The following is a 17424-nucleotide window of genomic DNA, read 5'->3' as shown; positions in this document are numbered from 1 at the left end:
GGAAATCATCAAACTCAGGGCTGAAATCAATCAAGTAGAAACTACGAGAACCGTACAAAAAATCAACAAAACCAGGAGCTGGTTCTTTGAAAAAATCAACAAGATAGATAAACCCTTAGCCAGACTAACCAAAGGGCACAGAGAAAGTATCGAAATTAACAAAATTAGAAATGAAAACGGAGATATTACAACAGAAACCGAGGATATTCAAAAAATCATCAGATCCTACTACAAAAACCTGTACTCAACACAATTGGAGAATCTGGAGGAAATGGACATTTTCTTAGAAAGATACCAAATACCAAAATTAAACCAGGATCAAATAGACCATCTAAACAGACCCATAACCCCTAAAGTCATAGATAGGCTTCCGACCAAAAAAAGCACAGGACCAGATGGTTTCAGTGCAGAATTCTATCAGACCTTCAAAGAAGACTTAACACCAATACTCTTCAAACTTTTCCACCAAATAGAAACAGAAGGAACACTACCCAACTCCTTCTTCGAAGCCAAAATTACGCTGATACCAAAACCACACAAATATCCAACTAAGAAAGAGAATTTCATGCCAATTTCCCTTATGAATATCGATGCAAAAATACTAAATAAAATTCTTGCCCACCGAATCTAAGAACACATCAAAACGATCATCCACCATGATCAAGTAGGCTTCATCCCAGGGATGCAGGGATGGTTCAATATAAGGAAATCCGTAAATGCTATCCACTACATAAACAAACTCAAAGAAAAAACCACATGATCATTTCATTAGATGTTGAAAAAGCATTTGACAAAATTCAGCACCCTTTCATGCTAAAAGTCTTGGAAAGGACAGGAATTCAAGGTCCATATCTAAACATAGTAAAAGTAATATACAGAAAACCGGTAGCCAACATCAGACTAAATGGAGAGAAACTTGAAGCAATCCCACTAAAATCAGGAACTAGACAAGGCTACCCTCTCTCTCTCCATATCTTTTCAATATAGTTCTTGAAGTCTCAGCTAGAGCAATTAGACAATACAAGGAGCTCAAAGGGATACAAATTGGAAAGGAAGTAGTCAAACTATCACTATTTGCAGAGGATATGATAGTATACTTAAGTGACCCAAAAAACTCTACCAGAGAACTCCTACAGCTGATAAACAACTTCAGCAAAGTGTCTGATTACAAAATCAACTCAAGCAAATCAGTAGCCTTTCTATACTCAAAGGATATTGTATTTTTCTATGCACTTGATTCTCTCTTCCATCTTTGGAATTCTTTTGGTGATGCTTGTGTCTGTATTGCTTTTTCTCTTCCCTAGGTTTTACATCTTCAGGATTTCTGAAGTTTATGTTTTTTGTTTTCACTATTTTCAGGCTACAAAATGCAAAATCACATCTACTCATTTACAATTAACACCTAAAGTTTAAGTGGTTTAAAAAAGTTGTAATGAACAACTTATTTATAATAGAATTTTCACATTTAAAACAAGTTTTTATAACTAGAACATTGAGAATAGAAATGATGTTCACAAGCATTCCACATTATAAAATACACATTTATACATCCTGGCTAATAGAGAAATCACAAATGTTTACTTGCTTTCTTAAAACTTTTTCAGTCTTGATAAATATAAAAAGCTAGGAAATGGCCCAAACCAACCTATAAGACAAGGACACAGCTACAGAGTGATCTTTAGAGAGGCTGTAAGTAAAAATGCATTGGAAAATACATATATAAACTCACACAAAGGACACGGATGAGATACCCCCACAGTACTCAGCTTTTACAAATGTCTTCACTTTTTTTGTGATTACTTTGATTAGCCTTTTGTTGATAAACAGATAATATGATGATTCTTCCTGGCTCCACATGATCCTTGTAGCCAAGTTAACTTATGAATGGTGTTGTTAGTCAGAGTATACTGTACTGATGAAAGGCCTAGGCGGTCACTGACAGAGCCCAAGGAGGCAGTGTGGCTTTGTTGGTTTAGCAGCAGATAGTGCAGTATGATGTTGGACTTGATGATGGTCAGACTTGCACTCCTGCTGTTGTGTTCAAGCATTTGCAAAGCACAGATTGTGAGCTCTTTGAATTTTTTGTCCATTAACTTCTTGTAAAGAATTATAAGCAGAAGTTTCAGGTGGTCATTCAGAGATGGACTAACAACACACTCACCTACACAAATGTGCTCAGTCTTCTTTCAAGCCCTCTTCCATCGAAATAAACTATAGCTGCCTTCACAGGGATCTTTTAGGGCAGCAAAGGTATAGCTTTTTCAGGAGGACCCTTGACAAGAAGTACCTTCCTAAATCCTTCCTTTAGCACAAAAGTATAAGGACGCTTGGTCTCCCTCAGATTCTCAGCTAAGGTATTAGAAGCGGGTCAGATGGAAGAATGTCAGGTATGCATTCCCACTGTAATCCTTGTTTTACTGAACCATGCACCAATCTGCAAGGAATGCCTCCTAGAGAGTGAAGAGCTGCAAATGCAGAAGGGCCTTGTGACTGTTTACTGAAAAGCTTAAGGGTTTTAGGGTTGCATTTATCACTTGGCCTGGATGAGCCCTTCTTGTAGCCTCTGGAGAACTGGTTAAGGAGGAAGATTTGTTCTGCTAAACTCTAGTTCTGTGTTTTCTTCGGGTGCTTCAGGATGTCCATTAATCATAACTACCTGTTACTCAGTTTTATAACTGCACACCCCAGGGCTCTCTGATTTCTGCATGCTTCCCTTTCTTGCCTCCTCTCCCACCTCCACCTGAGCTCACCACCACCCCACATGGGGTTTCCCTCCAGCTCTCTGCTTTCTGCACCAGAATCCACTGCACCAGCCTCAGACAGTCACAATTCAGGAGACCAACTCTAAGTAGAATATATATCCAGGGCTGCTTAGTTATGCCATGCCAGTTTTTGTTTTCCTTACTGCTTCTGTGTCTGTTTAAAGTTCTTGAGCAATTATATTTATTTCCTTCACCTGCTTGATTCTATTTTCCTGTATTTCTTTATATGCATCCATTACTCTTTAGGGCCTCTACCTGTTTGATTGTATTTTACTGTATTTATTTAAGGGATGTATTCATTTTCTCTTTAAAAGCCTCTATTGTCTTCATAAGATTAGATTTAAGGTCATTTTCTGTGATTAAGGTGTGGTAGGATTTCAAGGACTTGCTGCAGTAGGATCACTGGGTTCCAGTGGTGCCATGTTGCCCTCTCTTTGCTGATTTTCTTCATACACTGGCCTTTAGCCATGTGATTGTTCCTAGTGATGGAAGGCTTGGTAGTCCCTTTAAAGCTCGTGTTATTCTAGGTGGCATCAGTCCTCCAGAGATGCAGGCAGAGCTAGTGGTCTCTGGTCATCGCAGTCTTCTGGGATTGCAGTTATTGTGGGCCAGAAGGTGGAGTACAAAAGGGATAAGGCAGATCTCAAGTCGGACAGGCTTGTTGAGGGACCCAGTGGTCAGGGACTAGGTCCTTGGGGATCTTGTCTATTTGTTCTGGGTGGTAGCAGGTCTCTAGGGATTCAGGTAGAGTTGTCTTAGGAAATCAAGTGTAGAGAGAACAGGACAGAACTTGTTGCTGCTGTATTTGCCCAGAGGGACTGGCAGGCAGGGAATTGAGGTAGGGGTCTCACCTGGTGGTCTCTGATGGCCTCTGGGATTGTGGTTAAAGTTGTGGACCAGAATATGGAGCACAGTGGAGACAGGAAAGTCCTGAAGGTGCTGGACTTACCAGGGGACCCAGTGGGCAAGATGTGGGTTTTGGAGATCTCACCTGGATAATCTTAATGTACTTAAGTATTGATATTTTGATTTTATAATCATAAGCATTTAGATAACCATTTCACATAAATATAAAATGCAAAATGACAGAAATGTTTAGAACTTTTAAAAATATTTAGTATTTTTAATATTTAATATTATAAACATGTAATACCTATTCTTCAGGATGATGAGTGTTACGTGTGCTACCATGCTACCTCACACACATGATGTAAAAATGATAAATTTTAGCAAAACCATAAAACCTGTGAGAATGGAGAAAACAGATATGCATTAATGTTTTATCAAAAACCTGCTTAGTTTTACTTCAAGGGTTTTGTTTTATGTTTTGTTTTTTGTTTTGTTTTGTTTGAGATAGAGTGGCATCTCACCCAGGCTGGCCTTGAACTCCCCATGTAGCCAAGAACAATTTCCTCTGATAGTCCCTCCTCCACCTCCCTGGTCCTATGATTACTGGCATATTCCACCTTATGTAGATGATCCAGTATTGGAGATCAAACTTCAGGCTGTGTGTATGTACAGGGAGCACTCTACAGACTGAGCTAGGTTTCCAGCCTTTTAAAAGTTCTGCAAGAATTCTGTAGAACACCATAACCTGTGAATTTTGAGACAGGGTAATGATCCAAAATGACTGTGAAAAAGAGGAATTCTGTTCTAAAACCCTCCATAGAGCTCAGATCTCAGCTCAGATACTTCTGTCTGACATGTAGAAAGAATGAGACATCAAGGATAATTTAAATAAGCAGACAGATGTGACAACAGGCGTTCACACAAATAATTACTTTCAAATCAGAAGACCTGACGCATGCAAGATCATGTGGTGGGTACAAAGGTAAATTCCAGTGACCCAAGCTGGATCCATAAGACACACCTAAAGGTAGAAATGCCTCCACAATGTTGCCTACATTCGTGTGGGATATGCATGCTCCTCTACATCACACACACACACACACACACACACACACACACACACACACACACACCTTATAGTCTTAATAGTTAAGTTCTGAAAATAAATAAATAATTGTTCTGATTTTTCCAGTAAAAACAAGAATGTGTCCTACATGTTTCACAGTGAAAGCTGATCTCTCACCTATGGAAATCACATTGAAATATTAGCCGCCATTGATCTACTCTGGAATCCACTCTTAGTGTTGCGATATTATGTTTTCTAAAACAATCCTTTGCACTTACTTTTTCCAATTTCATGTTTGTGATAATTTTATTTCTTTACAAATAAGTTGATATCCCTGGCAACCAATAGTTAATGACCACCTCAAAAATAATTTAAGCAAAGGTATAAATAAAACAATATGTATAAGAAATATGAATTTTTGGAAATACTGACTTCATTTTGATCCAGTGCAGGGATGCTCCAGCGCAGAGGAAAGCTAGGGCGATTAGGTGGAAGTTGGTAGGTAGGTGGGGAAGCACCCTCATGGAATCAGGGTTAGGAGGGGTGGCATAGGGGGTTTGCAGAGGAGAAACCAGGGAAGGGAATAACAGCTGAAATGCAAATAAATAAAATACCCATTTAAAAAAAGAAGAAGAAAACGAGAAAATACTGTTTTTAATCTACACCGAAATTCTTTTAATAATTTTTTTAGGAAATATATTAGCAGTTCAAGTCATACCTTTAGAAATCAAGTGTTTTAATAGAGTACAATCCAAAGATATAGTAATTTGATTTTTATGTGAGACAGAATCATGGTAGAAAAATGCTTAAAACATTTGTTTTTCTTTGTTAAATTATTAATGTTTTTGAAAGAACATACACTATGGCCATCATCATTTGTCTTCCTGAATTTGGATCACAGTGTCCCATGTTGTGCTGACTGACATTGTGCATCCTGCCAGTGCATGTGTGCCTATTATATATTGTGAACCAATGTGGCATGTGAATCTTGTGATGAAATGTGTGCATCGTGCCAGGTATACCTCAGACTCTTTTCCTATTTAATTTTGAAATGTTTTGCTGTTGTTCTTAAATGTTCTGACGCCTTATAGTGCTGCTGGATTTTTCACAACCTCTACTTTATAAAATCTCACATGAGGTCTGTTTTAGATAGGGTTTCTTTGCTGTGAAGAGACACCATGACAAAGGCAACTGTTTCAGGGACAACATTTAATTGTGGCTGGCTTGCAGTTTCAGAGCTTCAGTCCATTATCTTCACAGTGGGAAGCATGGAAGTGTGCAGCAGACTCTGTGCTGGAGAAGGAGCTGATAATTCTGCAAGGAACTGAGAATTCCATTTCTTGATACATAGGCATCCAGGGGGAGACTGACTTGAACAGGCAGCCAGAAGAGAGGAGGTCTTTTCCACACTGGGCAGAGTTTGCACATAAGAAACCTAAAAGCTTACAGATAAACAGTGACACACTTCCTCCAACAAAGTCACACCTCTTTTGAAAGGCCACACCAACTACTAGTGCCAGTTCCCATGGACCAAAAATATTCAGTCAACCACTTTGTCAGAATCATCAATTAAATAAGAATAGAAAATAATGTTAAAAAAGAATACTGCCTCCCCTGCTAAAATTCAAACTTTAAATTTCTGCATGGCTTTCCTTTTTTTTTTTTTTTTTTTTAAACTTACTGGAGTCTTCAGATTTCTAGAATAAAAACATTAATAATTCTTGGGAGATTTTACATAAGATTTAGGGTCAGCTCTCAACACAACCAGCTTTCTGTCTCCTGCTCAGGTGATTTGTGCAGCTCAGGAATACCAGTGTGTTCCTCCTTCTCACTGGTGTTCTGTGGTTACATGAGGTTCCTACTCTGAGAATCTGTCTAGTCTTGTGTTCACTGAATGAATACCTTTTCTCCGACACATTGTTCCTACAGCCTTTACTATCATTGCATGGATACAGTTGTTTTATGTATTCTGTCTAATTTTATGTGGATGAAGTGATAACATAGTATCAATTAATAGACAGTAATTTTATATGATACAATTAAAGTTTATTATTATTGCTATTTTCTCAAGGTTTGAATTTTGCAATCTACTTAATCTGTCAGCCAACATTTATCACATACGGAGGGTAAAGATGTTGATGGGACTTAGTAAAAGTACACAGCAAAACCCTCTAAGATGCCATTTAAGATTTTCAAATTATGCACATAAACTCTTAAGTATCTCAATGAATTTCCTCAGTTGCAATCATAAAATCCTGTAGTTAGCCAATTAATTTTTCATAGAGCTCAATGATCGAGGTCCATAATCTGCTGAAGGAGCAGCATAGATCATTTGAATAGCTTACTTTTCAAATCAAACCTTCTGGAGCTATCTATTGGTGATCCAATACTACTGCTTAATAAATAAGATTGCTTGCTCCTTTTTGCATATTTTGCTTTTTCAGTAAATTGTTTAATCATTATGCTTGCCAAGTTTTCCTGAGTAAGCTGTATACTTTAGCTCTTGATTTTGCATATTTTATTGCTCACATTACATATTTCACAGGCTTACCTCATATATATTCTAGACTGTTGACAGAGTTTTATACATTATGAGTTATGAGTAGGAAGATCTCTTAGAGTTTGCTCATTTGTGTATTTTACTAGATAAACCATGTATTTAAAAAACCTGTAACAACTGCAAAATCATGTCTTACACTCATAATGATATATATTTATAATTTTTAACTTTTATATAAATTTATTTTCCTCCCTTTACTTTTTATTAGTAGTTTAATAGTATGCTTAAAATACTTTTTAATTTGAGACTCCAAAATTATTTCAGATTAAGATATGTATAAGCTAAAAGAACAATTACTATGGAAAAAGCTACAAAGTTGTTACTGTGTCAATTTTATGCTATCATAAGTCATTTAATTATGAAATTAAATGTCTTTTGTAAACATGGAAATTGTGTTTATATTGTGTTATTTGTATGAAAAGGTCATATACAAATAGAGGGATGAATTAGTAAAATACCACAGACTGGGTGGCATAAACATCAGAAAATTGTCTACGATCAGAGTAATCCTGTTTGTTCTTCTGTTGTCTCTTTACCTTTCACACTGGTGTATGAACATGGTCTTTCCTCAAAGAAGGAGTTCCTGGTGCCTGTCTGAGTCCCAAAGCCTTCTTATAAGACCATCTGTAGGCTTGTATTTTGCAAAGCCTAGTTTAATTAGGGTGCTTAATTGCTTTAACGATCCTTCTAGTTCACCACTCACCAGAGGTAGTGGAAAGGAAACGTTAACAGGGCAAAGGAGGATGTGGATCTCTTTAGAAATAGTTCTTTGGGACGATTCCAATCTTCGTTGTCAGGATAGCAGCAGTCCAGTTCACATGAATCAGCAATGGAAGTTCCATCCAGAAGAAATGGTGCAGGGCTCTGCCTATCCACCTTAGTCTGCTGTAGCTGCAAGCAGCTGCCCAGAACATCACCTGAAGTTTTTTGGTGCATTTATTTCTGGAGAGATATGAGAAATGGTGATCAGTGAAGAAGGCAAGGCAAACCAATGCCACAGCATCACCAGCAAGGACCAGCATTAGCAAAGGCCAAGGAAGAGCAGCAGAGTGGCAAGGAGAACCAACACCCCACAACTCAGGCCACTGACTGTCTGCTCCCAAATATCATGTGTTTGCCCAAGTGTCTGCTCGAGCAAACACTGCATGACATTTTTCCAGGAGTGTTCCAGAAAAACACCATTTGTCTGTTCTTACCAAGACATCTCCAAATGTCTGCCTCAGAAAAAAAAATTATCTTCTCATAATACAGTTTCCAGGAAAAAAAAATCTTTGGACACACGATTCTCCAAAGAAACGAAAATTTTCCACTTCAACCATCAGTAAAAAGAGAGCCAACTTACTAAAATAATTTTGAATTAATTATTTTAAAGACCCATATTCAATTAAACTTAAAATCTGGAGTGCTGGAGATCTGAGTGTAAGCATATCAATTCGTGGAAATAGCAGGTTGTTTTCTATCAGAAGAATAATAAAATCTGAGAAAAACCACATGCTCTAAATTGTCGTTGTTGGGCTCTTATCACATATTTGAATATACCATTACTTCTTTCGAGGCTCTATATGTGAATGCATAGCCTAAAATAAATTCAAGGAATTTGAAAGATATTCTGTTTGTTAATGCTATTTTTAAACTCAGTTAAGTCCTATGAAAATGAGTTAAATGGTAAGAATGTGAAAGGCATTTTGTTTCACAATTACATCTACTGGAATATCATATAACTTTATATGTCTAGAATTTTGGAATTCTCTCTGGCTAAGAGATGAAAGCTTCATTATATAGACTGTATATATATTATTGTATTTACCTTTTTCCTAGATTTTCAAGTCTATGATTTGAAATTACAAACACTTTAAAGATCGGCCTCCAAAAGCCTGTTGAACGTAACACAAGCCACAGAATGACAAAAGCAAGTCTTCCTCTCTTTCTTTCTTCATATACATCTTTTTATCACAGACTCTTACCAAGGGGAAAGAGCTGACTTCGAACTTAGGACCTCTTGCCTCCCTTCTGAGGTGCTGAGGATACAGGAATTATATTTTCTCACAAGTAATTGTACTATTCTACAACTTTTAATCTTACTTTATGTCACTGGGAGTTCCTGCTTGTATATGGATTGTGGTCAGTCGCTGGAGACAGTTTTCAGAATTCATATTTAGGAGTGCTTTGCATTTGGTTTTTCTTCTATCTGTTCTTTAGAATTTGTTCTATTAGCATAAAAATGTCAAACAATACCCCATATCTGAGGCTACATAGGCACTCAGAGGGGTTAAAGGAGAAAGGAATGGGTCTGTTGTGGCCCTGAGTCTAGCATTGCTTCAAGATTTCTTCACTGAAGCCTACTTTCTAGAAGGTGGCCTTAAGTAGCCATCAACAGTGATTGCAATAGTGCCTCAAACTCTGTGCATTTGTGCAGGTTATGACCTGTTAGAATTTTCTCCTCTTCTTATCTGAAGAAGCTTTGTTTGAATTTTAGGTGTAAACATGTACAATGTTCTCAGCAGCGTCACATCGAACAGGCAGGGTGTCATACCCAGACATTATTATTTTGTACTGAGTGTAACTCAATAGTATTTGCATAATTTATAACCATAGCTGTGCATATTTTCTTATTGACTGATTAGCATACTATTTTATAGATGGAAATATTATATTTTATAGCATTTTACATATGGAATTTAGAAACTGACTTGTACCTAAATGAATTATTTATGAGCAATACAGAGATTTCTTACAAAATATTAAACTGGATATTTTATTGTCAGTTTAGTAATTCAGAAATCCTCAAAATAAATGCAGAAACTTCTGATTAGCAGAAATCTCCTATTCAGACTCATATGATATTACACCAAACTCTGGCTCCCTAAGAAACTATCCAATACGTGTCTCTTCCCTCTATTCCTCCTGTCCATCAACAGGAATTTAATGGCACTTATGAAAAAATTTGGTCAAAATGTACCTATTTTACCTTAGTCTCAACTCTTTCTCTGTGTCTCTCCCTTTCCCACTCTTGCTCATTCCCTCCCTTACTCTGTTGTCATGTGTGTATGCATATTTGTGCATGTGTGTGATGGATTTTTATGTTGACATAACAGACTATATTAAACTGGTAATTTATACAGGAGAGTACATTTATTTATTTCGGTGTACTTAAAGGTAAATATCTAAGATTGGGCATCTTTATCTGAGAACCTTATATTATATCATTACATAGGTAAAACTAGAAAGTGTTTTAGTTAGTATCTACTGCAGTGACAAAACACCATGACCAACAATGCTTATAGAACAATTTATCAAGGGTGTATGGTTTCAAAAGGTTTCTGTCCATGTCTGTCATATCCAAGACCATAGCAACAGGCTGGCAGACATGGCACTGGAGCAATAGGTGAGACCTTATGTCTTGGTTTTCAAGACACAAAGACTTAACTCGAAATGGCATGGGCTTTTGACAACTCCAAGTTCCAGTAACACATCTATTTTAACAGGTTATGGCAAGTTGTCCTTTCCAAGCAGCATTTGGGGGCTAGATAGATAGATAGATAATATACAAAAATAGGGATGTTACGGGATTGAATTAGTGGCTCTGAATGTAGTTTCAACAAGTCCACATCATACCTGATATACTCTTTTTCATTCATCCTGCTTCCCTTCTGCAGTGGTTTGGATAAGCATGGCCCTCGTGTGCTGCCACCAAACAGAGTCCCTTATCCCTATTCTCCTCTGAAAGGGTGGGCTCCCCTGGGTATCCCTCTACCTTGGTGCATCAAATCTCTGCAGATTAGGCATGCATCCTATGCCACTGGGACCAAACAAGGCAGCCCTGTTGGAGAATGGATACGAAAGTCAGGTTATAGCTTTAGGGGAGAGCCTCCGTTCCAGTTGTTAGAGGACCCAGATGGAGACTGAGCTAGCTACTCATCATCTTTTGAAGATTTCACCAATTCTACAAAGTTTCATTGAGAAACATTTTTAATCAGTATGTGTGTATGAATATTAACAAGGATGGGGGTATTGTAGAAGTCTCCACATTCATGTGGAGACCAGAGGTTGAGAGTCTTCCATGATCACACTCTTCTATAACAACTTAGTTTCCAGGTAACTCAAAGTTCTCCTAACTGTAGTCTTTGCCAGTCAGTTGGCTCCTGGGGACTCCTTCCTATGCCTTCCAAGGACTGGAATAACAGGTTAGATGCCATGCTTTTCTGAGTTTTAAGAAGTAGTTGGGGCATGTATCCTTATTACATGGTGGGGAATCCTCTGGGTATATGCCCAGGAGTGGTATAGCAGGATCTTCTGGAAGTGAGGTGCCCAGTTTTCGGAGGAACCGCCAGACTGATTTCCAGAGTGGTTGTACCAATTTGCAACCCCACCAGCAGTGGAGGAGTGTTCCTCTTTCTCCATACCCTCTCCAACACCTGCTGTCTCCTGAATTTTTAATCTTAGCCATTCGACTGGTGTAAGGTGAAATCTCAGGGTTGTTTTGATTTGCATTTCCCTAATGACTAATGAAGTTGAGCATTTTTTAAGATGCTTCTCCGCCATCCGAAGTTCTTCAGGTGAGAATTCTTTGTTTAACTCTGTACCCTATTTTTTAATAGGGTTGTTCGGTTTTCTGGAGTCTAACTTCTTGAGTTCTTTATATATATTGGATATTAGCCCTCTATCTGATGTAGGATTTGTGAAGATCTTTTCCCAATTTGTTGGTTGCCGATATGTCCTCTTGATGGTGTTCTTTGCCTTACAGAAACTTTGTAATTTTATAAGGTCCCATTTGTCAATTCTTGCTCTTAGAGCATACGCTATTGGTGTTCTGTTCAGAAACTTTCTCCCTGTACCGATTTCCTCAAGGGTCTTCCCCAGTTTCTTTTCTATTAGCTTCAGAGTGTCTGGCTTTATGTGGAGGTCCTTGATCCATTTGGATTTGAGCTTAGTACAAGGAGACAAGGATGGATCAAACATGTTCTACTATGTTCATAGCAGCCCTATTTATAATTGCCAGATGCTGGAAAGAACCCAGGTATCCCCCAACAGAAGAGTGGATGCAAAAAATGTGGTATATCTACACAATGGAGTACTATTCAGCCATTAGAAACAATGAATTCATGAAATTCTTAGGCAAATGGATGGAGCTAGAGAACATCATACTAAGTGAGGTAACCCAGACTCAAAAGGTGAATCATGGTATGCACTCACTAATAAGTGGATATTAACCTAGAAAACTGGAATACCCAAACATAATCTACACATCAAATGAGGTACAAGAAGAAAGGAAGAGTGGCCCCTTGTTCTGGAAAGACTCAGTGAAGCAGTATTCGGCAAAACCAGAACGGGAAAGTGGGAAGGGGTGGGTGGGAGAACAGGGGGAGAGAAGGGGGCTTATGGGACTTTCGGGGAGGGGGGGCTAGAAAAGGGGAAATCATTTGAAATGTAAATAAAAATATATCAAATAAAAAAAATTTTAAACAAAAAAAAAGAACTATATCTGAGCATTTAAATTCCTGAGAAAACTATTCAGTTGCTCCAGTCATCAAATTTGAAAAGTTGAATACTACCGAAGGCAAAATTATAGTCTTAGCTGGTATTTTTTGTTTTTTTCTTTATGCCACTACTAAACCAAAATGGAATAAAAACTTAGAATCTGGAAAAAAAAAAGAAGTAGTTTGGGATTTAAACTCCAGTCTTCAAGTTTGTGCCACATCGAATTTACCCATTCACTCATTCTCCCAATCAAAAATAAAATTCAAATTTCAGCATGAGCTCTGGAAGGGATCAAGTATATTCAAATAAAGAAATACTTAGCTTTCTCTTCTGTTACAAAGCTTCAAGGGAAAGAAATGCATCAGGTTGCTCTTCTGCATCTCTGACTTTCAAACATAGCACCTCAGATGTCAAAAGAAGTACATTCCTATGTTGCAAGCAGGTGTCTACAGATTATTCAACAGGTTCAACAGACACTGGCAAAAGAGAATAATCACAGTGATGGTTACACTTCATTTGAATCTAAAGTATTCAACTATACACAATTACTAGGTGTGTTTTAAATAAAATATTTGAAAGTGACTATGGAACTGGTTATTCCTTAGATTGTTAAATGTTAATTAAGTGAAATGATTTGTTCAAACTATTGAGGATTGTCAGAATTCACATTTACAAATTCTTTGGAATACTGAAATGAAGCTCGTCTGGCATGTAGTCCAATTTCTGCCACATAACCAAACTCTGGAGGGAAATTGGTTTCAGTAGAGCAGTTACAATGAGACTGCTGGGGTCTGCTTTGCCAGTATCTCAAGTGGCTTATTTATTTATATCTTTGTGTTTAAACTTGAGATATGGAAATATTGCCCAGTATTTCTTATTCATATCCTTTATTTAAATGCGAACAAAGAATAAGTTTTTAGAATTTGAATGTACAATCAGATTTAAATATACTTGGGTCCAGCAACTCTGCCACTCAACCTGTGAGAGATGGATACATATAATAGTCATGAAGATGATGAAGAAATGAAGAAAAGACATCAATATTTTAAGTGGTATATACTACTCCCATAAGAAAAAAGATAACCAATATGAAGAAAACGCACGAAGCACTTGGATAAGCACTTGCATACAAGATTAGTTTTCACTGTCACTATAAGAAATGTCTTTGTTCTTCTCTTTGAAGATTTGTAATTAATGATAACCAAAGCCAATGAATTTATTGAAGCCAAAGATTGGCTTCTAAATCTAAATATTATTTTTGAACTAAAATAAGGGAGAGTTCTTGGAATAGATGGCTTACAACATGAGAGCAGAAAACTGACACATTAAAATAGACATTTTTCCATTGGCCACATGAAGGTAGAATAATTTATTATCTGAGAAGAAAGTGAAAAAGATATAAATGAGACTTAATAGCATCCACGAGCCACACTTAATAGCATCCGTGAGCCAGACTGAAAGTTGTCTTCAATTTGAGCATCAACACAAATAGTTGTATTGATGTACTATCATCAGCTGAACAAAGCAGGAAACTATTAATCCATATGGAATGTCCATTTTTAATTTGGTTATTTGGAAAGTCAAGAAGAAACATTATAGATAAGGTAGTATATTTTTTACATCATAAAAATAGAATAACTTTATGATAGATAAAACTGGTACTATTATAATTAATTGAACAAAATAAAATTCAATAACAATGGATATAGGTGTTAAATAATACTTAAAAGAGTTCTGTGGCAGTAAAGAATATATTATTATTATCATTATTATTATTATTTATTAACAGAAGAAAGGCAAAACTATTAGCTAGACAATAGATAAGAGGACTAAATGGATTGATAGAATATAAATGCTACTTATATAGAAATTCTAGATAGATCAATGGTTAATATGTAGATGATAGGTATTTAGAAATGCTATAAGAGTAATTGGTTCACGAAAACACTGAAGGTGAGCATCACAGCTAATTATATGAACTCTGGAGACCCTGGCATGTGGCATTTGGGTAGCCCAGACCAGTTCACAGCGAAAGCATCAGGCAAGGGATGACTTTAACTATGAGGTCAATTTCTTAAGAGCCTTAGAGATTCCTTGTATAGATATTAAATTTCAAATACCAGAGAGTTTTCACGTCTAATATCAAAGAAGAGGTGATGAAACAAAGAAATTCACCTTTCTATTGCTTCTGGTCCCTCCTGTCCAGGGACCATTTGAATGTTGCCTACTTATGATGAGGGCAGATATCCTTAGCTATCTCTAAGAAACGGGCCTTAATAGACACATCAAAAATAGTGTTTAACCATTTCCTAAGCCTTCTTCAATCTGATTAAATAACTACATAAAGTTAGTTATGAAATAAAATTTTCTCCCTACACTTCTGTGATATACCTGTGGAGTCCAGTTATTTCATGAAGTTAAAGAAACATTTTGCAAATTAATAAGTTTTTAATCTTCAAAAGCATAAATATACTGAAATTCAAACACAGACTTTCTACTCTAATAAAGTAAACAGAGAAATTGAATTCAATGAGTGATATCAAGCTTGGTCCTTTACTGCAAAGGACACTAGTACTAATGAGACGATTAATAAAATTGAACATGGATTTGACAAGAAAATACAAGTTATTTTGGCAGTTGTAGTGTGATTATTAATAAGAATGGCTTTATGCCATGATTAGCAGTTTTGTGACATGATTGAAAATTCTCAAATGGAAAAATTAATTTTGCTATTTTAATACAAAATACCAAGTTTTATATGTATGAAGTGAATTTAAAGAACATAGACATTCAAAATTAATGCAATATTTCTATATTTAAGTGCCATAAAATTTAAAAGGTATATTTATATATGAGTATATATTAATATATGTGTTCAAACAAGAAATACAAAATTATAAGAACTTATTAAATATATAATAATCATTCTGATTGTGTAGATGTGTGTTTATAGATACTAAATAAGCAATAGAAAAATAATGTTGAGATGGATTTCTTCTAACAGATAGATGTTCCTGGTTATTTTAGATTTGTCTGGTTGTCTTATGTTATACACATGATGAAAGGTGCCCCTATAGTAAATTATTTCATGAATGAGTTTCTCAAGGAAAATAATTCCTTGCTTTTAAACATTTCAAAGCTGAAAGAATAAACTACAATGCCAAGAAGTAATAGAAAACTGTGAGGTTATGCACAAAGAAAAAGCAGTTTTGTGACTGAGTCAAACTAACTCTAATCACTGCCTCAGAGAGAACGTAAAGCAGCGAAGGCTATGACCTTCAATGTCTCACACAATTGCCTTTACACCCCATTCCCATTCCTCTGGTCTTTGAAGCCATAGGCAAGTTGAGTTACCTTTTTGAGCCTTGAATTTCTGTTTGGTAAAATAAGAAAAAATATAATCAGTTATAGAGCTACTGTGAGACTAAGAGGGATTACAAATTTAAGTGGTGGATACTGGCCTATTAGATTTATTGCTTTTCTTTTTTAAATAGATATGAATTATTGATTAACTTTCATTGCTATAATCTATTTGACAAATAGACTGAAGTTCTCTGTGAATTACTAAACTTTGGAACATGAGAAACAAAAAGTGTACACTGTGTATTTCAGAAGATAATATTGTGCTCAATGTTGGAAACAGGAATGTCAGACACTGGCCCCAGTGATATGTCCCTCTCCTGCGGCAGGGTAGCTTTTTAAACAGAGCAAGAAAGGACCATCGTGGTGCCATATGCATCATTACTGAAAACTCCTAGCACCAAATCAAATATTCAGGAATATAAAATTAGCCCCTGATATTCATGATGGCTGTATTTGCATATTCGGTCAACAAATGTAGAAAAGTCTATACTAATGATGCTTGGAGCTATCCATGGTTATAAGAAATACATCGGAACTTGTATTCATCTTTCCCAGTTATTCCCAGATGCCGCCTTCTTTTAATTCCCAATCACACTTTAAAAAATATTTTTATGTATATATTATTTTCTTACTGCTTAAAATTGTACCTAATTATTTTGCTGATAGTTTTGTGGTAGTTGTAAATATAAAATTCCATGAAGTACCTTAGAGAAAATGTGTGCAGTTGACCAGCTGTTTAGACATGAGTTGTAATAGCATTGACTTACTGTGGATTCAGTACTAATTAATCAACACTGGATATGATTATTTTGAACAAATACATATAGAATAATGTCATATTTTGATTGATACAATGCTATGAATGAAAGATCACATTAACCTAGCTCTGTATCCCCCTGAGAGGAAATGATCAATTATTAATTAATTCAGGCTCCATGTTAACTTTCTAGGAATTAGCTAATATGAATAGTGAAAATTGACTGAGTGGTATCTTATTGAATTGCTTTTAGTAGGAAAATGAAGAAGACACCCCATTTGCTTGAAATTTCATAGGTAATAACACTTGAACCAAATGTTCTTTGATACACCTCTAATTAAGAAAGTAAAATATGAAACAAAACAATACATATAGCCAAAGAAATCAGATAAGAAAATTATCGCAACATGCTTTTATAATAATGTGAAGTGATGGGAATAAAATTGAGTTTAAAATTTCAATTTAATAGAAGGACAATAAAAAGTGAAACTATGATATTGCTGTGTGGGCATCTAACCACAAGGATCACTTCTCACTCAATTATGGATCTTTTAAAGCATACATTGTATGAGTATAAATTAGACATAAA

General features: G+C 36.1%; 1 pseudogene; it reads right to left on the bottom strand.

Annotated features, from left to right (window-relative positions):
- Window positions 1–1972: 1972 nt before the first annotated feature.
- LOC127682365 (PACRG-like protein) lies at window positions 1973–2707 on the bottom strand (annotated as a pseudogene).
- Between the last annotated feature and the right edge of the window lie 14717 nt (window positions 2708–17424).

The sequence above is a fragment of the Apodemus sylvaticus genome, chromosome 4, assembly GCF_947179515.1.
Source record: "Apodemus sylvaticus chromosome 4, mApoSyl1.1, whole genome shotgun sequence".
NCBI classification, from domain to species: domain Eukaryota; kingdom Metazoa; phylum Chordata; class Mammalia; order Rodentia; family Muridae; genus Apodemus; species Apodemus sylvaticus.
Note: the sequence above shows the minus strand (reverse complement) of the source record. Positions and strands in the feature narration are given on the sequence as shown.